Consider the following 26,049-nt stretch of genomic DNA (forward strand, 5'->3'; position numbering starts at 1 on the left):
CCCACAGCGCAGATATGCCCCCACAGTGCCAGAAATGCCCCCACAGTGCCAGATACATTAATGCCCCCTCACAGTGCACAGATAAATGCCCCCCCCGCAGTGCCAGATAAATGAATGCCCCCCACAGTGCCAGATAAATGCCCCCACAGTGCCAGATACATAAATGCCCCCACAGTGCAAGATTCATAAATGCCCCCACAGTGCAGATATGACCCCACAGCGACAGATATGCCCCCACACTGTGCCAGTGCCCCCACAGTGCAGATATGCCCCCACACAGTGCCAGTGCCCCCACAGTGCAGATATGCCCCCACACAGTGCCAATGCCCCCACATAGTGCCAGTGCCCCCACAGTGCAAGATTCATAAATGCCCCCACAGTGCAGATATGACCCCACAGCGACAGATATGCCCCCACACTGTGCCAGTGCCCCCACAGTGCAGATATGCCCCCACACAGTGCCAGTGCCCCCACAGTGCAGATATGCCCCCACATAGTGCCAGTGCCCCCACAGTGCCAGTGCCCCCACACAGTGCCAGTGCCCCCACACACAGTGCCAGTGCCCGGCCCCGACGATCCCAACATACCTGCGGCGACGCTGGGAGGGGACGTGCTGCTGTTGAGCCTGAGGGCCACCGACTGTTCCCGGCCGCTTGGTGCGCGCTGCGCGGCGTCTGACGTCAGACGCCGGCGCCGCGCAGCGCAGCGCACAGTTTTGAAAGGCCGGGGACGGCGGGGAGAGCTGCCTGCAGTGTACAGGGCCGGCTCCAGGTAAGACTATGGCGGCGCCAGCGCGCGGCGCCCATTAAGGGTGGCGCCCCGCGCGGCCGCTCTAGTCGAACGTGCCTAGAGCCAGCCCTGCCCACAGAGCAGGAAGGCTGTTGCCAGCAGCCTTCCTGTAAGCTAATTTACGCTAGAAAACAACAAAACCAAGAAAACTCCTAGGAGCTCCCCTAACTGTGACCGGCTCCTCCTGGTAGGAGTGGCATAGAGGGAGGAGCCAGCCCACACTATTAAACTCTCAAAGTGCCCATGGCTCCTAGTGGACCTGTCTATACCCCCTAAATGGAACCCCAGCATCCTCTAGGACGTAAGAGAAAAGGGATGATTATCAGCTTTTGGGACAAGGGTGGCAGTATTTCTGAAACAGCCCAATTTGTGAACTGTTCGCATGCTGCTGTGGTGTAGGTGTATCGTAACTGGACAAATGGCACCACTGCGAATAACCAATGTGGAAACAGCGGAGCACCACGTGCCATTGATGCGAGAGGTGAATGTCGGCTGCGAAGGTGTGTGAGGGACGACCGACACGATACACTGGAGCAGCTCACCATCACATTGAACCTGGGGACTACAAGATGTGTGTTTAAAATGACAGTTCAGCCCATCTAGCTGCTGTCCGTGCTGCACGCGGCAGTTACTCTGGCTATTAGATGGTGGTCATATTACTGTGACTCCACCTTGTATAATATATAGTGGTTTTAATATAATTTTTTCCTTTTGTTAAGAAACACTTAATAACTTTTGACACTTAAAGCCACATACCAAATTCTTACTTTACATTCCAAGTAATAGTACACGCATGCTTTTACTGCGCAATTAATAATCTTTAAAAAAAATAAAAAAATAAAAGATCTACATTCATGTCAGTCCATCTGTAGATATTCACATATGGAAGTGACCTTCACTGCAGTGGAATGGGAACAATTTGCGGAAGTTATTCTACTTACTGAAACTCTTCACAGGTCAAATATTGTAGAAGACATTTTAACCACAGTCAAAACACATTTTATATCATGCTGTGATGAGAAATCCCTACAATGAAGACCTGTCAGGCAGTGTAAGAACCATGACAGCATTTCAGAAATGTTACATTCTTCTTTAATAGGAAACACATTCTGTGGAATTACAGGACCAGCCTGATGCTTTATAAAAGAGCAATAGCATACTTACTGTACGTGCCCAGGAGACTCAATGCAAGATCACTCTGCCATTACAGCTTCCTTCAACATCCTTCCCTAATTGGGTGTACTTATTTATAACTTTCTATGGGATATGATTTGAGAGTTCACAAATGTCATCTTGTGCCACCTTATGGGTGCCAGATAAAGTTCAGTTTTATAGAACACCATTCCCACTAACAGATGCATCAGAAGTATAGGAGATATATTTCATGTGGTAGTATCACTAAATGTGGCACTGATAAGCAGGTGATCCAGTGTGGGGCTGGAGGGATCCTCCCACAAAGGGAACAAAAGGGGCATGCGACCACACCTAGAGGCTGTTTATTGAGACAGAGCCCAGGTGGGGTTGGGGCAGTCAGATAGTCCAGATGGGGATTGCAATTAGAATAAGAGATGAATGAATTGGACAAGGAACTCCGGTCATGTGACCGGAGAATGTACACAACATGCGGTGAGGTTCTTATTGGCTTATTTGAACTGATCTGTCCGTTACAGATTAATTGGACTAGTTTGAATATGATTGCCGGACTGGGGGACTTACCAGTATAAAGGTGTATCCCGGGAGGCAATCGGGTTTGCCTCTGAGAAAGCGATTTGCGAAACGTGCGTCAGGCTAGCTGCGCACATGAGAATACCCATAGGCGTGCACAGCTAATTTTATTAGGGGGTGCACTGCAGAAGGGGCGTGTCTAGCAGCACCTTTGGGCGTGTCTAGCACCACCTTTTGGGCATGTCTTGTACCACCATTTGGTGACATAACCCTCAGTCCTAACTGCCGCTGCTCCTTATCGCTGCTTACACTTTCCCAACCTATCCCTGACCCAGTGGCGGAACTAGAGAGTGGTGGGCCTAGTGCTTTACCATTCCCCCTTCCTCACCCCCTCCCACGGTAGCGTCTTAATTCCTTTCATGGAGAGGACCTTTAATGCACTGGGTCAATGTCACCAACTATTTGGAATAGTAACCTGTGGCAAGTGAAGTAGAGTGAGATACTGGGCCCGAAGCATGGCAATCAAAACGAGCCTGCAAGGGTACAATGCATCATAAATAAAACAAAATGCACTACCATAAATAGAGATTCGAGAAAACGTTAACATGCTGTAAGGGTAGAAGAGAAATATCGCCCTCACCTGATGTCACATCCGGCTGCTTTCCACAAAGGGAAAATAGACTCAACCTTCCACCCCACACACACCCAACCCCTTTGCACCAACCAGCACCTATATCTGCATCCTACAGAGTGGGCCACTCTGAAAAGAACGGGAGATTTAGGGGGCCGAACATTTGAGCTTTAATATAACCCAAGTAAAGTTTAAAATTTACACATGTGACAGCAGAGCCACATCTGCCTCTTTCTATGTCATCAGACCCTCCTCCGCAGGACACCAGCATTTGTCACACATCTCCCCATGCGAACCAGCTACTGACAGTAGTGCCACTTATTTACATTATACTTCATAGTAGTGCTTCTTATACACAATGCCCACAGTAGCAGTGTCCCTTATAAACAATGCCCACGGTAGCAATGCCGCTAATACACATAATGCCCACACTATCAAGTGGACGCTTATACACATAATGCCCACAGTGTAAGTGCTGCTTATACACATAATAAATGCCCCCACACACACAAACATGCAGAGTGCCCCCCCATGAAGCATATCTGCCCTCATGTTCCTCCCAACTCCCCACGCAGCGTATCTGCCCTCATGTTCCCACCCATGCAGCCTATCTTCCCTCATGTGTTTCTCCCTCATGTGTATCCCTTGGAAGAAGCAGGGACACATGGGAACCTGAAGTAAGCAGAATCTCTTGGAGGACAGCCTCAGCAGACCACAGCACCACTGCTGGAAAGGACCCACATGGACATCCAGAGAGGGAGGACAGCAGACCAGCACATCACCAGACCCAGGCAGAGAAGGAAGCAGATGCACCGAACACCGGAGCTGAAGCACTGAATCAAAGATGGTGGCCGCCATTGAAGATCACGCCTGGAGCAAAGAGGCAGCCCTGCAGAACCCAGGAGTAGATCCACAAGCCCAAGCATGTCGGTCAGCAGCAGCAGAGAACCACAGCGGCAACAGGAGAGACCGAGGGGCCACACCGCCAGAGGCACCAGGGACCACAGCCAGGAGAAGCACTGCCTGTACAGAGGAGTCCTGCGGCCAGGCAAGGTGGGTTGTCAGCGAGATGTGGGGGGGATAAAATCGATCGACTCGCTCGAGGGAGGGCTGGATATTAGGGGGTGCCTGTGCTCACCAGGCACCCCCTGTGCGCACGCCTATGAGAATACCTCTGTAATGACATGTATAATATGATAAGAGACCTATGTGTGTTATAGTCCCGAGAGGGAATGACATTTTCTGTGTGTGTCCATGCTTACGCTAATAGATACAACAGCAGTGTTATGTTTTGAACCACCATATATAACCACGTTTAACAAGTGAATGTGTGTCTGGCCGAAGTTTATAGGAGATGCCCGAGAGTTCATATTAGTGGCTGTCTGCTTGTGCTCAATAAACACGTGCAGGAGACGCTGACAGATTAGACAGCAATGTCCGAGTTTGATAAGTGTGTGTGTGGCCAGTAGAAGTACATAGGGGAATACTGTTGATCACAACAACGGCAGTCTGTTCACACATAACAGATACATGCTGGAAACGCTGATTGACATGACAGCGGTGTCCATGCTTGACTAATAAATGTGTACTTGGTAGAAGTATATAGAAGACGCCAGTGATTATAATAGCGACAGTGCACTCATACATAATAAATACATGCAGGGAACACTGATTGATACAACAGCGGTGTCCGTGCTTGATAAATAGGTGTGTGCTCGGCAGAAGTATATAGGAGATGCCGGTGATCACAACAGCGATAGTCTGCTCACACATAACAGACACTTGCAGGAGACGCTGATTGATATAACAGCAGTGCCCGTGTTCGATAAACAAGTGTGTGTCTGGCAGAAGCATATAGGAGACGCCGGTGATCACAATAGTGACAGTCTGCTCATACCGATAGTCTGCCCACACTGTACATAATAGATACTTGCAGGAGACTGCGCTTTGAGACCCTTTTTTAGCATTAGTGGTCCACACGATCATTTCTGACAGAGAAATTTGGGAAACCCCACTCCACCAATATATATATATATATATATATATATATATATATATATATAAAGAACACACACCAAATAAAGATGAAACTAAATATATTTTGATAATTTTAATAGAGACTCACTAGATATACAGTATATATATATATATACAAAACGATAATAATTCATGTCAGTATATTGTATCACCACAGTTTATGGTCCATGAATAAAGGTTAACACAGTGTCATTGATAATATTGGTGGTGACTATTGCTGATACGCATGTGAGACGTTCTATTAGATAGGTGTAAATACACACAATAAAAACACTATTATACTGTAGTGCAGGGCCGTAACTACGTGTGTGCCAGGTGTGCTTGGCACACAGCGCAGTTGCCCTGAGGGTGCAACGGCCAGCGGCATGTAATGAGTCAAATTAACTCATTACATGCCGCCTCTCTGCTGTATGTGCCGCACTGGAGAGGAGAGAGCAGCGCCGGGCAGCGTAGAAGGAGGTGGAGGGAGGGGGACTGGAGCCGCAGCAGCGCTATGTAATTAGTAGTAGCGCCGCTGCAGCAGCCCCCTCTCCTTCTGTTTTGGCTGCCTGGCGCTGCTGTGAATGCTGGGATGCGGTTCCTCCATCCCAGCATTCACGGCGCCGGGCAGCCTATATGGAAGGAGAGGGGGCTGCTGCAGCGGCGCTACTACTAATTACATAGTGCTGCTGCGGCTCCAGTCCCCCTCCCTCCTCCTCCCCTGCCTGCACAGAGGGAGCTGCCAGCACGAGGAGCCTGACTGCCAGCGGGGAGATGGTAAGTATCTCTCTCTTTCTTTATTTATCCTTTCTGCCGCAATGTGTAAAAAGGGGGACACCGTCTGCCGTAATGTGTAAAAAGCGGGACTGGCTGCCGCAATGTGTAAAAAGGAGGACGCTGTCTGCCGTAATGTGTAAAAAGGGGACGCTATCTGCCGGAATGTGTAAAAAGGGGATGCTGTCTGCCATAATGTGTAAAAAGGGGACGCTGCCTGCCAGAATGTGTAAAAAGGGGATGCTGTCTGCCATAATGTGTAAAAAGGGGACGCTGTCTGCCGTAATGTGTAAAAAGGGGACGCTGTCTGCCGTAATGTGTAAAAAAGGGGACGCTGTCTGCCGTAATGTGTAAAAAAAGGGGACGCTGTCTGCCGTAATGTGTAAAAAAAAGGGGACGCTGTCTGCCGTAATGTGTAAAAAAGGGGACGCTGTCTCCCGTAATGTGTAAAAAGGGGACGCTGTCTCCCGTAATGTGTAAAAAAGGGGGACGCTGTCTTCCATAATGTGTAAAAAAGGGAACGCTGTCTGCCGTAATGTGTAAAAAAAGGGGATGCTGTCTGCCGTAATGTGTAAAAAAGAGGATTCTGTCTCCCGTAATGTGTAAAAACGGGACGCTGTCTCCCGTAATGTGTAAAAAAGGGGGACGCTGTCTGCCGTAATGTGTAAAAAAGGGGTCATTCCGAGTTGTTTGCTCGTTGCCGATTTTTGCAACAGAGCGATTAAGGCGCATGCGCTAAGTATTTTAGCACAAAACTTAGTAGATTTACTCACGTCCGAACGAAGAATTTCCATCGTTGAAGTGATCGGAGTGTGATTGACAGGAAGTGGGTGTTTCTGGGCGGAAACTGACCGTTTTCTGGGAGTGTGCAGAAAAACGCAGGCGTGCCAGGATAAAACGCAGGAGTGTCTGGATAAACGGGGGAGTGGCTGGCTGTACGCAGGGCGTGTATGTGACGTCAAACTAGGAACGAAACGGGCTGAGCTGATCGCAGTGTAGGAGTAAGTCTCGAGCTACTCAGAAACTGCTAAGTATTTTCTATTCGCAATTCTGCTAATCTTTCATTCGCAATTCTGCTAAGCTAAGATACACTCGCAGAGGGCGGCGGCCTAGCGTGTGCAATGCTGCTAAAATCTGCTAGCGAGCGAACAACTCGGAATGACCCCCAATCAGGGCCGGATTTAGGGGGGGGCGAACGGGGCGACCGCCCCCCCTAACATACAGCTCCATTCCATGTGCTGCTGTGCACACAGTGTACCGGAGATCTGCATTAGCCCCTCCCACAGCAGAGCGAGTCACAGCTGGGTGAGACAGATAGACGGGATTGAGCTGAGCACTTGTGCAGAGGGAGGAGAGAGCTCTCCCGAGTCCAAGCCAATCAGAGCTGGCCTTCCTCCCCTGCTCCTCCTCTCTCCCCTGGTCTCCCTGTGTGTGAGCCTGGTCAGCCTGTTGCAAAGCATTACTGGGATTGGGAGTCTCTCGCGTCTCACCAGTGTCTGCCCTGCATCATGTCTCCTGACTGAGCTGCAAGAGGAGCCCCCCTCCTCACCTTCCTTCTCCCCCCAGAAATTCCAATCTCCTTGTCTGCAGCTTGTAACGGAGGTCAGTGTCCCGTATGTGTGCACTGGGCAACTTAGCTGATGTCTGCTTACAGGTCAGACTTCAGCAATCAGTGAAGAGAGACATGCATTCTGTGTGATAGCAGCAGCACTGGGTGAAGAGAGAGGTCTGTGCAGCCTGCTTGTAACATGAGACATGTCTCCTCTCAGACAGACTATGGGCAGTTCTGTACACCTTTCTTAGGTGCAGCCACAGACTTTCACCCTGACCCCCACTGCTGCTCATTTATTAGTTAGCATCACAATACAATTTAATAAAAAATAAAATACTACTCTTATCTCACACACAAAAACAGCTAAATTCCCCATTGCTTTGAAAGTTTAATATTTTGTGTTTGGGAGGGGCTGGACTAGAAGTGGGAGGAGTAATGAGTAGAGAGGGGAGGAGTCCGCATAGATTCTTAAACCGCCCCCCCTAAAAGAAATGTCTAGATCCGTCCCTGCCCCCAATATCTATTGTGTACTCAGAAGAGATACAAATGGAACTGCTTAAAAGTTGGACTTGTATGTAAGAACTTGGTGCACACACAGTGTTGCTTTTGCTATATCAGATTGAATGAACAGAATTAAGCTGAACAGTCAGTATAATATTGTATATTCATAAAGACGATTAGCAAAAATACAGACACAGGTCCACACAGACTAATACAATGAGAATATAACACAGAGGTTCTCAGTGCGCAGCAGGTTATTTTAATCACATATTCTTTTTCTTTTCACTTACCTTTTCATTTTATTCAAGTATTTCGCAAGTTTTTAGTATATGGATAATGTATTAAAAGTTATGTTTTATTGACCTTGAATATTGTGCACCACCCTAAGGCAATCGATCCCTTCCTTTTTCATTCTTATTCTGATCTGGTTCAGATTGCAGTTAGAGCACAGTGTGATTGGAAGCCACTGAAGGCCAGGAGGCTAGTGTCTACACCTGTAGGAGACACGGGAGACCACCAAACTCGGACACTGCATTTGGGAAGCTGGGGTAGCCAGCCAAGCCAGGCCGGAGCCTGTGATATACCTTCAGGAAGCTTAGCAGACAAAACTGCAAGACTTTGTGATTTACCTGCAAGGAGCAGACAAAGTAGAGAGACACTTTGAGGGGTAGTCAATTGTTTGAAAAGTCAGTTGGGTGTCTGTTTTTTCCTATCTAATACACAGGAAAAAACAGACACCCAACCGACTTTTCAAACAATTGAATACCCCCTTTGTGTTGCAGTCTAGCTGCCCATATATAAAAGGCCAAAAGTGAGATAGTGCCCTGCACAGGGGGCTAGGCCATTTGCTACTTTCAGTTCATTTATATTAAATGCCTCCAGTAAAGCTTAATTTTCATTTATTCATCGGAAAAACTGTGTTTGAGTTTTGATGGAGCGCCTCGATACTGCACCAATACATCTCTCAACCGAGCTGAATACCCCAGGTCAGTACAGTATGTGGTATGTGGTGTATGTTCATGACGTCAACATTCCAGAATATCACGTGGACAAAATGTCAACATTTGCAATGTTGACACTGACAGGTTAGAGGCCATACTTGGAAGGAGATAGTGCACTTGCTATACAGCGTGTGTGATGTGCATTGATGGTGGCGTGCCATGAATCTCCGGTGGTGTTACAGCATGCAGAGATACTGAATGTGGGTGGCTCAGTACTTGCCTATTCAAATAAACACTTGTATACCAGGGGATGACTGAAACTAGCATTTGCATATAATCGCTGCTACAAGTCCGGCAACAGAGACAAAAGCTAACGCAACAGCATCCACCTCTGAATCTCACTCCCAGTGTGCGGCACTGAATGAATAATATGAACTGCAGGATTTAGTCAACTTTTTAGTGCATGCATTTGAGCACTATCATCAGGAGCAAAATATATACAAATGCAGTAAGGGATACGTACGATTTACCCACGGGCGGCATTCTGGCTGTCATGTTACCAACAGCAGAATCCCATCCAACAGAATGCCGGCAGTGGGGTGAGCACTAGAAAGCCCCTTGCAGGCTCGCTGCGCTTATCCCACTGTGGGCACGGTGGCTCGATGCACTGGCCACAGGTTATGTTCTCCCTCTATGGGTGTTGTGAGAACATAACCCTCAGTACTAATTATATTTGACAAGATGTGATTCATGAGGAAACATATTTATCAATGCAAATAAATAACATATGAAGGAATATAACACATACATAATTTTAATAGTTGTCATGAAATGGAAAGTGAATTGTACAGGATGTCATATAAACTCACCTGTAGAGAAACATGCCTAATAAAAAGCTATCAATAAGCCTGATACAAGTTTGTAAGCCAAACAAAAAACTCCCGACTGGGCAAAACCACGCTGCACTGCAGGTAGTGCAGATGTAACATGTGCAGAGAGATTTATATTTGGAGGAGGGGGGTATATGTTTTCTGTGCAGGGTAAATACTGGCTGCTTTTGCATGAAGCTCACAAATGTTAGCTTTATTTTTACACTGCAATTTAGATTTCAGGTTGAACACACCCCACACAAATCTAAATCTTTTGCCCAGTCATGTGCTTTTTTGCTTTGCATACAAACCTGAATCAGGCCCTCTGTAAGATAATTCTCTTTCAGATATCTTATTAGACATTGTTGTGACCAGAGCTGAGCGGTTCAGATTTTGAGGAATCCGAGCCGCTCCGATCATTTGGATCCGAGTCCACCTGAGCCACAGTTCGATTGTTCCCGCCAGACTGGGATTCCCGTTCGAGGCCAAACGTCATCTTCTCGGCGTCAGATTCTCATGGGACTTGGATTCTATATAAGACTTGGATTCTATAGAAACGGTTAGGATTCTGAGGAATCCAAGTCGCTCCAAACATTGGGATCCGAGTCCACCCGAGCCACGGCTCAGGTATTCCCGCCAGACTCGGATTCCCATTCAAGCTGCAAGTTGAAAAATAAAATCTATATATATATATATATATATATTGTTTTTGTACTGGTTGGTTGGTGCGCTTTACTCAAGTGCATTTTGTTCACGCGCATCTATAAGCCCTATGATCCAGGCAGTGTGTGGCAGTATTTCATAGATGAGCTATACTGCTGTGTGTGTTTGTGCCACTGCTCTATCATTTAGTTACTAGCTAGCTCACTTCAGCCTTTCGCCAATATTGGTGAAAACAATATTCTGAGCTGCGAGGTGGTCAAAATTTACTGGAAGTAACTGGAAATTAATGTTATTGAAACTAATAATACTCTAGTAACAACAAAAGGCCCAAATTATGTGATTTTAGTTTTTTTTTATCAATTTTTGAAAAAAATCCAAATCCAGTACCAGTCATGGCAGTATGGCAAATCCAATTCCAAAGCCAGATGATGAATCAGAGCCAAATCCAAAGCCATCAAAAATAATCTGGCTCTAGTTCCGACCAATTCCTAGCTTATTACAGGCTGTGCCAAGCTTTTCAAACCATGTTCTCACGCCTTAAAGTCTAGATCTGGCATCACTTAGGCACCAGTACAGGTTTTCTAATCAGGGTGCTATTATTGTCTATTACTCCTGTTGATGTTCATCTTGTCCATTGTTTATAGCTGCCTGCCCTGAGCTTGATGACAATTTGACCTCAATTTTCACCTGCCAATTTTGGACCTACTGATTTCTTTTTTTATTGGTGGCTAATTGCAGTCATTTCATTGGTTGCTAATTGCAGTCACTTTTTTGGTTGCTAATTGCAGTCATTTTATTGATAGCTAATTGCTGTCATATTGGTGAGTGACTATAGTTACATGTACAAGAACTGTGGACAGCAAAGTACCAGTAAACCCATTAAGTTGTATGAGCTGCTAAAGACCATAAAATTGACACAAGCCTGACAGGAGATGAGGTGGGATCTTATGACCTTGTTTGGGTTGAAAAAACTGCATCAATCCTGTAATAATGACTAAAATTGGATCTAGGCCTATCTATAGGCATTGTAGGCAAATGCCTAGGGCATCTGGAATGCCTAGGGCATCCCAAGCCAAGCCTAGAACCAGCGGTGGCTATCACGATTAGGCAACGGGGAAAATAAGCTCCCTCATTCTGCACTACTATTAAAAGTGATGGCTACATTGACCAGCAGAGAGTGCCCCGCTCCCTAGGTGCTCCCGAGTTCGAGAGCGGCATGGGAGCCGACCACAGCGAAGGACTTGATGGGCAGTTGGCCAAGGGCCTTATGATTCTATGGGCCTGGGTCATCTAACGCCACCACTCACCCTGTAGCTTACTTGCATATGTTACTTGCCATTCAGCACCGAGCCCCCGTTACCCGTACACAAAAGCCGCAAAGCGATTTGCTCTGGTATTGCAGCCGCAGCCTCCAGTCCTGGCTCACAGCTACGCCTCCGCTCAGACAGTGAGGCAGTAACTTGGACAGCTCCTGGCCGGCCAGGACCGGGCGATGTGCTGGTCTTCGGTCTAGGCCAGTGGTTCCCAAACTGTGTGCCACGGCACCCTGGGGTGCCTCAGGACACTTGCAGGGGTGCCTTGGATTGGTGGTCCAGGGTTAATTCAACTTACTTATGGTTAATGTGATAGGCAAAACCAGTGCTGGTGACTGCTAATCATAAAATATGTGGACACACAGAAGTGAATCTTTTCTCTCACCACATAACGGAACCTAAGGATGACATACAAACACAATTTACTTAATATTTATTATTATTTATTTATTTATTAACAGTTTCTTATATAGCGCAGCATATTCCGTTGCGCTTACAATTAGAACAACAGTAATAGAACAAAACTTAGTCAAAACAGACAGACATAGAGGTAGGAAGGAATATAATTTTTTTTTCTACATTTCTTTATAAACTTTTAATCTAGGGGTGCCGTGAAAAAAATTCTGATGCTTTAGGGCACTGTGACTCAAAAAAGTTTGGGATCCACTGGTCTAAGCTTTGTCAGACCCGAATCCACATAGCCGCTGGTAAAATAGCACTTGCCTCCTGCACTGAATCTGCATTCGGGAACAGGGTGTGTGTGTGTGTGGGGGGAGGGCTGGGGGTAGCTGCAGCCATGTAAAAGTCTGGGGAGGGGGGAGGGAAGAGAAGCATACATGCGCACAGATTGGGGGAAGAGCAGCAGGCATGCACACAGTGGTGGTGGTGAATCGAGCAGCACTGCAGCCATGCAACAGACTGGAGGAGAGGGGAAAGAGCAGCAGGCATGCAAAAGACTAGGGAGGGGGGAAGCAACCATTATGTACACTGTCAGGGAGCCTCACAGGTTTCTGCCAGTCTGTGAAATTGGAAAACAGCTAATGTCACCTTTAAATCTAAAGGTTTAGTAATATTTATTGAATGATTACCTTTTTATTCATGTGAATAGGTGAGTAGGGGACCCAGTGCATTGCTTTGCCCATGGGCCTACACTACTGTTATTACTGATTACAGCATTTAAAAAACAACACAGAGCACCCAGTGCTTATGTGCCATTAGATCCTTCCACATGTCCCTCATGTGCCATCAGAGCTCTCCACGTGTCCCTCATGTGCCATCAGACCCCTCCATGTGTCCCTCATGTGCCATGAAACCCCTCCACGTGTCCCTCATGTGCCATCAGACCCCTCCATGTGTCCCTTATGTGCCATCAGACCCCTCCACATGTCCCTCATGTGCCATCAGACCTCTCCACGTGTCCCTCATGTGCCATCAGACCCCTCCATGTGTCCCTCATGTGCCATGAAACCCCTCCACGTGTCCCTCCTGTGCCATCAGACCTTTCCACGTGTCCCTCATGTGCCATCAGACCCCTCCATGTGTCCCTCATGTGCCATCAGACACCATGCATGTGCACCTTATGTGCCTTCAGACTTCACCTTGTGCCCCTTTTGTGCCATCAGACCCCTCCACGGGTCCCTTATGTGCAGTCAGACCCCTCTACATGTCCCTTATGTGTCATCAGACCCCTCCATGTGTCCCTTATGCCCCATCAGACCCCACCACGATTCCCTTATGTGCCATCAGACCCCTCCACATGCCCCTTATGTGCCATCAGACCCCTCCACATACCCCTCATGTGCCATCAGACCCCCCCACATGTCCCTTATGTGCCATCAGACCCCTCCATGTGCCCCATATGTGTCACCAGACCCCTCCACATGCCCCTTATGTGCCATTCAGACTCATCCACTTGCGGATTTTTATTTCTAGCTCTTTGACGTAACAATATTTCATGTATTTCATTGGTTTTTGTAAAAGACTGGTTTTCCAGAACAGTGTGCTAGCATAATAGCCAAGGCCACTTGCTTGTGTTGGCAGGGGACATACTGAAAGTTGCCAGCCAGGAGAGGGGTGCTGGGTGTTCTGCTGGGTGTTGATATGCTGTGCTGGGAGAGGGCTGCTGTTGCTGTGATCTGTACTGTGCTGCTGGGAGTGCTGGGTTAGGAGTGCTGCGCTGGGAGAGGGGTGATTGGTGCTGCTGCTGCTGCTGCATACTTACCTACTCTCCCGGAAGCTGCGGGAGGCTCCCGTTTTTTGGGGTAGCCCCCTGCACCCCCGGAAGAGTGGGCAGGTCTCCCACATCCTGCTCGCACCCTAGTGATGCGAGCAGGATAGAGAGATAACCTCTCGCATTCGCGGGTCCGTCGGGTGGAGAAGGGGTTAAAATGACGCAAATCGCGTCATTTAGCCCCGCCCACTTCCCGCGGACCCGCGAATCGCGGCATTTCCCGATGCGGGGGCGGGGCTTAGTGATGTCACAGTCCGGCCCCGCCCCCTTAGACACATGCAGCGTGACTTACAATGTAGGTAAGTATGTGCTGCTGTGATCTGTGCTGTGAGGTTAGGTGCGCTAACATGCTGTGCTTGGAGATGGGGACACCAAACAAAATCTTTCCTAGGGCACCAAATTGGTTAGGACCAGCTCAACCCTCTACCCCCCTACATCAGCTGCCCCCCCCTTCCCCCTACCTCCCCCCCCCCCCACCACTCTTCCCCGGGAAATCTGCCACTGGGTGTGCACTGTATAGCATTTCTCTATATGTACTATGAGTCAATGTTACCATATCATGCTTTCTGTGTCTGAATTTGTCACTATTTATGTACAATGTATCTGTTTAAAAATGTCCCATTGTAGCCAGAGCCGGATTAAGGGGGGGTCCCAGGGGGTAAGTACCCCGGGCCCCCCTCCCTGACAGGGCCCCCCGTCAACCACCACAGATCAGACCTTAAGTGCTGATCCGATCTGTAGCGCTATAGCCGCCAGCCGCTGACACTGACTCTCTGACAGCCGTCATACAGACAGCGCCACAGAGTAGTGCCAGAATGCCGGTGGCTGCCCAATTGGATGCGTATTTGCAGCCTGCGGCTGTGCTGTATCTCGCTGTTCTTCTTCTGGTGCGCGGGACACAGCAGGAGGAAGGGGGCGGGACACAGCGGGAGGAAGGGGGCGGGACACAGCGGGAGGAAGGGGGCGGGCAGATGGAATCCGCTCTTGCTTCATCATCATCAGTGTCCGTGATTCCAGGGCTGTGTACGGCTACAAGACACAGTATTTCTCCCAGCACTGCCTTTCAGCACTCCAGTTCATCATCCAGGTGCCGGCTTACGTGTTGTCCTGCATCAAGCCACTGCTCCACGTATCTCAGGCAAGGACACACCCACCCTCCATAAATACTAATATATATGTACAGTATATATTTATGTGTATGTATATGTATATATATATATATATACTGTAGTTTTATATATATATATAGTCGAGACATAAATTTTCACACATATACAAACATATAGATATATGCACACATATATATCTAGATATATATACTGTGTTTGTGTGTATATATATATATATATATATATATATAAATACAGACAAAAGCGTTGCCTCTGCTGTCGTTTTTCTGAGTGCCACCACACGTTCTTCTATATATATATATACACATACACATAACAAAGAAACAGCGGCACTCCGGGGCTTTCATCCAGAAAAAAACTTTATTAAATAGGTCACAAAAACATATACCAACGTTTCAGGGCCTGCATAGCCCCTTTGTCAAAGTGTGACAGTATATATATATATATATATATATATATATATAGATAGATATATCTTTCTCTCTCTCTCGCTATATATATATATATATCAGTGTGTGTGTCTCTCTCTATGGGCGGGATGTACTGGAGTGCGAGATCGGCGGAGGTGCAGGATGCCGGCCGATCTTGGACGTTTGTTAAAGGGGCTATCACTTACAAGACATGGTTTTGCCTTTAAGTGACTGACCCTTTAAAAAAAATATCTGAGAGCGGCTGGCATCCTGCACCTCCGCCGATCTCGCACTCCAGTGCATCCCGCCATGTGTATGTATATAAGTGGGTGTGTTTGTGTCTCTCCTGCTATATATAAATATATATATACCTTTGAAAAAGCTGCCACCCTAGTGCAGCGAAACGTGTCAGGCTACAGGGACCCACGCCAGGAACTTTGCCTAATACGTCCGGACCATCCCCTACCACATTCCAGCACAAAGATCCATACCGGAAGGTGTCTGCTATTTGGCTGAACTGTCGAACTTCGTCTACCGCATTGCATGAGGAGCTCACCACTTACCATCTTGGAGCAACACATCCTCTAGCGGTAAAAGCCATAATTTTGGATATATACACCTCCTAAAATCTGTAGTTGCTGGACATATTAACCATTAGGGGAACAAATTTGGAACGGACTTTCCTAATTCAATACCATCTAAATTCCTGGCCTATGGGTAACCCTGGTTTTATTGATTCTATCATGTGTACTTTTTAATGTTATTATCTGGAACTACCATTGATGGTTTATATTCCTATATTAAATATACTAATTTTTAACCAAATATTGAATTATCAGATATTATTGTTGTTATATGTAAACAATCTAGCGCAGCCTTAATTGCTTTTTTTGTATATCTCTTGTGGGAGTGGCTTCCCGTTTTTATGGTTGCTGCTTGACAGAGCACCCCATATCTAAGCGCCCGAGAACTTTGGATTATTCCTTTCTCCTATATATATATATATATATATATGTGTGTGTGTGTGTTTGTATGCCTCTGTCTCTCTATATGTGTGCGTTTGTGTATCTCTCTCTCTCTCTTTGTAACGTAAACACATACTCAGACCAACTCCACCTTATATATTATGTACTTGCCTAGGTGCCCTCCCAGGTATCCAACTACATATATGTATGTAGCTCAAGTACAATGAATGTGTTGTGAGTGCCACCTGCAAAAACATCTATTATTATATATATATATATATATATATATATATATATATATATATGTGTGTGTGTGGGGGGAGGCATTTGATATGCCGGCTGTCGGGATCCCAACAGCCGGCATACCAACAACTATTTTCCCTCCTGGGGTGTCCACAACACCCCTGGAAGGAGAATAAATGGCACAGCGCACCACCATGCCTGCAGCGCGGCGAGCGCAGCGAACCCGCAAGGGGCTCTTTTGCGCTCACCCCGCTGCCGGCATGCTGGCGATCGGGATCCCGAGCACAGGCATACCGTAGTAGAGTAGTAGACCCATGTGTGTGTCATAGTTATTGCAGAAGAAGAGACCGGCACTTTAAACTTGTAGCAATAATCAGCAACGTTTCAAACACTCAGGCACTTTCTTAAGCCAAGGGTCCAAAACTTTGTATATTGCCAATAAACCGCTGTGTGTAAGTAAATGATAGTTTAGAGTGCCGGTTTCTTCTTTTGCATTAACTATCAATATTTAATAAAGAATCTTCAACATTTACAATGCTATGATTTAACTTTTTACTTTAGGGCCCCCCTGTCTTAAGTGCTCCGGGCCCCCCCCAGCCTTAATCCAGCTCTGATTGTAGCATAATGTTTAGCCCATTATTCCCAAGTGCCCTGAACCAGACTCCACTGAGCAAGTCCCAGCTGAAGACAGAGGAAAATATTTATGACATCATGCAACTCCTAGCCAAACCTGGTCACGGCCCCTTGTCCAGTTGCCCTTTCCCCTGGGGATTATGGTAATGTTCAATGAGGGAAACAAGGGAAAATGTCTGAGTTTAAAGAGCCGGCTATTATTATTTTTTTCTTTTACTTACAGTCCACCATAAGGAGTCTCATTGCAGCGGCAGAACTACCATTGGCGCAGCAGGTGCTTCACACCAGGGCCCCTGGGGACTATGGGGCCCACTACTGTCCAGACCAGCAATGAGTTTTCCCTTGGGCCACTGCACTACCATTTTGAGCAAAGTGAGATGACTGGTTCAGCAAAGGGAGCAAGGTGGGCCCCATTGCCTGAGGAACCCGCCCGTTACCTCAGGGAGGTGGGGTTGACCTTGTGTATGTGTGCAGCCACATCAGTTTGCCATCTAAGCTGAACTGATAGGGGAGTCCTGCTGCCTGTCAGTACTGATGATCACAGACGTGTACTGCCTCTAATTCACAGAACTGTCTGTGAACTAAAGGCAGCTCATGGACAGTGTAATTGGTTCTGTCAGAGTCTGCTTGACCGAGTGACAAACTGAGGAAAGCGCAGGGGGTGGGGACCCTTCTCACAGACAGGTCAGTGGCCGCTGTATTCTCACTGTTGCAAATAATGTGTATGCAGGAGTTGATATTGCAGAGGTATCTGCTCACCAGTGGATGACCCAGTTACTTAACCAGTGGTGTTGGCTTACTGATAGATAGCAGATGCAGCCATACCCATTGTTACATGTACACTGGTGATGGAGCGGAGCTGGAGCTGATTGGGGTTTCATACAGCTCACCAGCCAGTGGGTGTATATTGCAAACTGTTAGCTATGCAGAGGGGTTCGGTATGATTTACCGGCTGCCCGCAGCCAGTATTCCAGCAGCGGGTTGAGCGCAAAGAGTCCCCTTTCGGGCTCGCTGTGCTCGCCACACTGCGGACTCGGCACAGGTTCTATTCCCACTGTATGGGTGTCGTGGACACCCGTGAGTAGGAATAGTCCTGTTTGGTCGGTATTCCGGCTGCTGGCATTGCCAGCTGTCGGGATTCCGGCGGCAGTTTCCTGAACACCGGGATCCCGACATCCAGCAACTTAAACGTATACCATGCAGAAATGCTGGAACAGCTTTATGGCAGATGTTAACCAGGTCTCTCATAGGAGACTTCTGTCGCCCATCATGTCACTGCAAAATCTTATATAGTAAAGAAATAAGATGGCCCCGACACATTCTCAATAGTGATCCTGGTGGCCATCTTGGGATAGAAAATGAGGCCTCCCTGGAGGACAGGAAGACTACAGTCTGTGGAGTAGCACCCCCACCAAGGTAGACCCTCCCCTGGTCTCCACACAGAACAATACTGTGTGCAAGACTGTGTGATTGTACTCATGTCACTCTCTCCTTGTCACCCACTGCCTCTCCCTGTAACCACTCCCTGTGTCTCTGAGCCTCTCTCTGCCACCCATTGCTTCTCCCTGTCACCCACTGGTATGTGGCATATTATGAACTTGGGGTGGGTCACAGGAGGGGGTCGCAAAGTATATTTTTGCAACTGGCCCCATACTCACAAATGTAAAGGGATATAAGGTCAGATATGTAAATAGTAGAGCAGTGGGTGAGGGCTTTGTATGTGAGTGTGAGAAGTTTGAATTGTATTCTGAAAGGGAAGGGAAGCCAGTGAAGGGATGGTAGGAGAGGGGAGGTGGACATAGTGCGTTTGGTGAGGAAGAAGACCCGAGCTGCAGCACTGAGGATAGATTGGAGCGGAGAGAGGTAATTGTCAGGAATGCCAGTTAGGAGGAGATTGCAATAGTCCAGTCTGGAAATGACGACTGAGTGGATAATGGTCTTAGTGGCATCCAGGGTGAGAAAGGGTCTTATCCGGCTGGAATTATTTTTGAGATGAAAATGGTAGGTTTATGAGGGCCAATCAGTGTTCCTGACACTGGGAGGCATAGGCATAACTAATGCTGAGTCCCATACAGTTTCCTGAAATACAATTACAGATGTTTGGTGCCATCGATTTTCCTACCCATGTGAGCTACGAGTGCTAGGCAGTTGCTGTCATAAAAATCAAAATACTTATATGTAATATTATTATTATTATCATCCTCTTTTTATATGGCGCCATATGGGATCTGAAGCGTCCAATTACAGAGTACATAAACAAATAATCAAAACAGAAAAACAATGACTTACAGTTGAAGACAATATAGGGCAAGTACAGGGTAAAGAAACATAGCTACAGCAGCAGATGATACTGAAATAAGTATCGCTGGCAGAAAACGCTGGGATTTGGTGCAGTCGAAAATTATTATAGTAAGAAAAAGGATAAGCACATGAGGAAACGGTCCTACTCGTGATAACTTACATTCTAAATGGGAGGGACAGCAGACAGGGGTTACACAGATGGGGTAGACAGAGATGGAACAGAGGGTTAGGATGAGATTTGGCAGGGTTTGGTGAAGAAGTGGGTCTTGAGAGCCTGTTTGAAGATTTGAAGAGAGGTGGAGAGTCTGAGGGGGAGAGGTAGAGAATATAAAGATATTCTGCATTATGGAAATCTGAGAAGGGTCTCTAGAGATGTACATATTGAGATGCAGTTATACTGTATGACAGTTATGATGCTGATGTTGCTGAAATGTCGACATTGAACATGTCAGCACCTGCAGACTGTTGACATTTTCACAATGTTGACGTGTGAACTGTCAACATTCTACATGGAATGTTAGTCTGTGGGGGGGCTAAGGTTAGGCTTCGTGGGGGAGGAATAGGCTGTAGGAGAATGGTTGGAGATATTCACCATCGGAAGTGATGCAGGATCAGCCAGAAGTCAGCATCAGCTGACTGTTAGAAATGGAAGAAACACAGTTAAGCTTCCAGACCCGCCAAACCAGGTAAGTCACCTCTAGATCACCAGGAACGTTTTATCAACATTCTAATCTTGTTGACATTTTATCAGTATAACATGTTGAATGAGCATGGTCAATATTGACATGACAAGTATGTCACCATTCATGTTGATGAATTTCTCATGTCAACATTATGAATGACAAAATTAATGTTGACAAAATACACCACACCCATACATATCACTTGCTGGCTATGAAATAAATCCATTGAGTACAAACCAAGAGAGAACTGCCAGCACAGGAAAACCAGTAAAAAAAAAAGGTTTTTGAACTCAGATTGAGAATAAGGGCCATATGCAATTGCGGTCGAATTGCCGCAAATGTCAAAAAACGGGGCATTTTCGACACGAAAAAATGATTCGACAATGCAATACAGTACTTTTCGACAAAAAAACGGCCATTTCAGATTTGACTTTTTGCAATTCGACAGTTGTCAAATTCGACATGTCTGCAATGGTAAAAATGCGTCTTTTCGACAAAAGTATATTCAATTGAAGAATGTCGATTCGACAACAGTGCTTTTTGACATTAATTTCGTCAATTTCAGTCCGCCTCATTTTGCTGGCGGGATCTAATACAAAATTTTAAAAACATGTTTTTTGTGTGTTTTTTTTATTGCTAATAGCATATCTAATTATACTAGAAGGGATTATCTACTTGGGTTTGTCTATTAGGAGCCACAAGTATTATTTAATTTATTTTTTACTGACTAAAATAATATGGAGTGATCAGAGCATGTTTTTCAGTGGGAAGGGGTGGGAATGGGTTAAAAATCAAGAAAAAAAAATGTGTGGGGTCCCCCCTCCTAAGCATAACCAGCCTCGTCTCTTTGAGCCGGTCCTGGTTGTAAAAATATGGGGGGGAAATTGACATGGGATCCCCCGTATTTTAACAACCAGCACCGGGCTCTGCGTCCGGTCCTGGTGCAAAAAATATGGGGGACAAAAGACGTAGGGGTCCCCCGTATTTTTCACACCAGCACCGGGCTCCACTAGCTGGAGAGATAATGCCACAGCCGGGGGACACTTTTATATAGGTCCCTGCGGCCGTGGCATTAAATCCCCAACTAGTCACCTCTGGCCGGGGTACCCTGGAGGAGTGGGGACCCCTTAAATCAAGGGGTCTCCCCCCTCCAGCCACCCAAGGGCCAGGGGTGAAGCCCGAGGCTGTCCCCCCCATCCAAGGGCGGCGGATGGTAGGCTGATAGCCAAGTGACAAAATAAAGAATATTGTTTTTTGTAGCAGAACTACAAGTCCCAGCAAGCCTCCCCTGCAAGCTGGTACTTGGAGAACCACAAGTACCAGCATGCGGGGAGGAAACGGGCCCGCTGGTACCTGTAGTTCTACTGCAAAAAAAATACCCAAATAAAAACAGTACACACACACCGTGATAGTAAAACTTTATTATATACATGCACACTGACACACACATACCTATGTTGACACGACGACTCGGTCCCCTTCACCAGTAGAATCCACGGGGTACCTGTAAATAAAATTATACTCACAAAAATCCTGTGTAGATCTGTCCTCTTCTTGTTTGTAATCCACGTACTTGGCAAAATAATAAAATGCAAAACCCGATCCACGCACTGAAAGGGGTCCCATGTTTACACATGGGACCCCTTTCCCCGAATGCTGGGACCCCCCGTGACTCCTGTCACAGAGGGTCCCTTCAGCCAATCAGGGAGCGCCACGTCGTGGCACTCTCCTGATTGGCTGTGCGCGTCTGTTGTTAAAATACGAGTGATCCCCTGTCAATTTTTTCCCCGTATTTTTACAACCAGGACCAGCTCAAAGAGCCCGAGGCTGGTTATGCTTAGGAGGGGGGACCCCACGCATTTTTTTTCAGGATTTTTTAAACACTTTTGTTCCACCCATGAAGTCAAATCCGGGGACGCACACTATCGTCAATTGGTCCGTTTTTCGACAGCGGGACTGTCGAATCCGTTTTTTATTGAATATGTCGAATTCCGGTCCCGGCGGGAGGGTGTCTGACTGTCGAATTGTGTCGAATTTAAAAATGGTCGAATTCCAGACGGAATTCGACCGCAATTGCATATACCCCTAAGTGTTGCTGCAATGGCGAATCTACTGGTGGCACAGCTGGTGCAATGCACCAGGGTCTGCAGCCGGCAATATAAGTAGTACTAATAATGAGTCTGAATGACTAATTATAGTAGCCATCCAGCTAGTCACTGCGGACCCATAATAAACGTGGAAGACATCTGGCCACAGTAGATGAGAAGGGGAGCTCGTCACCTCCTTGTAGGGGTCAGGGAACAGCTTCTGCAGAACCAAGCAGGGCCGCTCCCTTCTTCTCTACACTTCCTCCTGGCACCTGCCTTCCCCTCTACCATGCTGCTCTCTATTCCAGTGTGAGACCTCCTGCAAGAGAATTCGGCCCGCCCCTTCTACTCTACACTGACTAACGCAGTACTGCCCACTCTACTCTCTACCTTGCTGCACTCTCTCTTGCTCTCTACCATCCAGAGGACCATGCCCGCCCCCTCCTTCCAGTCTACATTGCCGTCCTTGTTCTAATCTGTCTGCAGCTCCATAGGACAGAGGAGCTGGCAAGTACACGTGGAGACACTGTGTATGTTCTAAAGGGAGTGTAGTGTAGTGCAATAATGTAGCACTGCACATGGGGGGATGTAATAAATAATAATAATAATAATAATAAATAATAAAATGTGGTGTAGTGATGCAGAGCTGCACATAGGAGGAGATGTAGTGTAGGGATGTAGTGCAGCATAAAAGGGGATGTAGTGTAGTGACACAGGACTGTGCATAGGGGGGATGTAGTGTAGGGATGTCCCCTAAGGGTACAGAAGAATGCTATCAGCGATGTCAGGGGCAGCACTTCTTGTAGGTGTGACATGACCTATATACCAACTACCCGGTTCTTCGGCAAGAGATACAGTATGTGTTACTGCGTGACTGAGCTTCTGTAAAACTTAGCTCCCTCCATAACTTGACAAATTGTGTTGTCCTTGCGGCCATCTAAATAAATTCCCTCCAGATGCAGCTCATCCTTGGCAGTGTCTGTCAGTTTTGACCTCTCTCTCTCTCTTCACTTATTAATGACTGATGAGATGTCATTTGGAGTAATGAGACCGAAGTCTTGCAAAACTGCAGTTGATATGGCTGCAGGGTTTTTTGCGCATGCGCAAATCTTATAAATAGTTTTTACCATCAAAAACTTTTGATGCGATGGTTAATTACCATTGCATCGAAAGTTTCAGTGGTGGAAGTTCAGCCATCATTCGATGTTGGGCTTCCGATGTTCATCCCTGCTACCTACCTAGAAAATACCTGAAACTAGTCCAGGTGATATCAGGAGCACTCATGGCAAAGATGGGATTTAGTGGAAAAAAGCAGTATTTTTACCTTTTTTTCGGTGGGGCATGGACCCCCTTTTAAACGTCTACCCCAAAGTTCACCTAAATACAACTTCACTGCCAATATATATGCCCCAAAACCGTGCCTTCAATTAATTACAAAATATTCTAATTTGTGTCAAGTTTTTAAAACTTCAAGCACCAAGTGGGGATAGTAAAGATTTTAATTTCAAACTCACAATTTTGTTATTCTTCGACCCACCCTAGTGAGGTGTCCCATTGTTACCTTTGCAATGTGCTTCTCCTCAAATCTCCAGTTAGGCTGTGGATTAAAAGATTGACAGTATTTACTATCATCCAGGATCCAGAACTCTAGTAGAATATCCAATCCAAATATAACAGAGTAGCTCTTAAAGAGCTCAATCTAACATTTTCAATTGGCTCAAGGCCTTCAGCATTACACTGCACAGAAGCAATCTGATGCTGTGTTCAATATTTTATTAGTATGTACATATAAATTCACTCCTGAGTCACGCCTCTTTACGGTGATAACCACTACATATTTCAAGGCGTGTATCACCTTTATGTGATTTATTGGCTTTTACAAGCACCCTGCTAATTTACCTAAATATATTTTGCCATTTTTACCCCAATTTTCTTCTGGATACAGTATATGAAGGTTGTTTTTTTTTTCCATTGCTCTGGGGAACAACAAAGCTAATCTCTGGACATACAGGGGTACATTTACTAAGCAGTGATAAGAGCGGAGAAGTGAGCCAGTAGAGAAGTTGCCCATGGCAACCAATCAGCACTGAAGTAACATCTATAATTTGCATATTATAAAATAATACAGAGCTGCTGATTGGTTGATCGGGAAATTTCTCCACTGGCTCACTTCTCTACTCTTATCACTGCTTAATAAATGTACCCCTAAGTAACTGTTTCCAAGTAAGAAAGAACAGCAGATATATATTATTGTTTTTAGGACAATAATATACACGGTCTAGTCACATTATTATGACCACCAACTAATAGCCAGAGGAACAGCAGTGTGCAGCACAAACAGCAGCTAGATGGGCTGAACTTTTGTTTTAGACACACGTCTTGTAGCCCCCAGGTTCATTTTGACGGTGAGCTGCTTCACTGTAGCGTGTCGCTCAGCCCTCACGCACCTTCATAGCCAACGTTCTTCTCTCACATAAATGGCACGTGGTGCTCCGCGGTTTCCACGTTGGTTATTCACAATGGTGCCATTTGTCCGGTCACGATACATCTTCACCACAGCAGCATGAGAACAGTTCACAAACTGCGCTGTTTCAGAAATACTGCCACCCTTGGCCCGAAAGCTGATTATCATCCCTTTTTGCAACTCGGATAAATCGCCCTTTACCCATGACAGCAACGAGTGATATGTGTGCAGACAGCCTATCGTACACTGTATATACCCACCAAGCCACGTCAAACACATGACATTCTTCATGGGCTATGCGCTTTACTATGCCCAATGATATAAAGACATGACTAAAAGACACAGAATAAAGCTATGTATTTTGCAAAAAAAGCAGAAGGTGTGTACAAATCAAATAATAGTCAAGGAGATTCCCTTTAACTTTCCCCAAATGTTATAGTGTTTTCTACGTCTCTAACCTGAAAAACCAGATACTGAAGTACAGTATATACTTTTTACTTAATGCATTACTGGCATACCAAAAGCAATCAATCTATCAATCACAAAATAGCCGAAACAATTCCATCCAACCAAAACATTACAATAAGAATTTGTAACATCCTGTCTGTACAATGAAAGCAATACACGGCTAAATACTATAATGTGTAATAATGTTATGTATACAAGATGCAAACCGTAAGTGACCATACTCCAGTCATACATTCTTATTAATGTACTCATACACATAAAAATAGACTGTTTCTATTACTGTTAATGTGAGACATGCTATGACGAGTCCTGGTAAACCTCACATCCAGATGAAAAACAAGCGTGGCCAAATTCCCAACCACCTGAAAGCTTCACCGATGACTTGTGAAAACATTTCTGTCATCTATCTATCCACAAATATGTCAGGATGTCTGACTGAGGGAAGACTTTTTTTTAGCAGCAATAAAAAGCAATGTTGTACATGTTTGAACTCTTGACATGATGTCAAATGTATTCAACAAGAAAGACTACAATATAAAGATCATTAGAAAAAAAAAAAGGTGTAAAATTGCATTGTTAATAGTAACAAGAAGCAAGCAGGTCAAGCTCCCTGTGATAAGTGGAACATTCTAGAATGCCTCAATGTTCTGTTACCTATTAATATGACAACTGTATCATCCACGGATTCAAAATATGAGGGGTTGGGTTATGTAAAAGTGAC

The sequence above is a fragment of the Pseudophryne corroboree genome, chromosome 1 (genome assembly GCF_028390025.1).
Source record: "Pseudophryne corroboree isolate aPseCor3 chromosome 1, aPseCor3.hap2, whole genome shotgun sequence".
NCBI lineage: Eukaryota > Metazoa > Chordata > Amphibia > Anura > Myobatrachidae > Pseudophryne > Pseudophryne corroboree.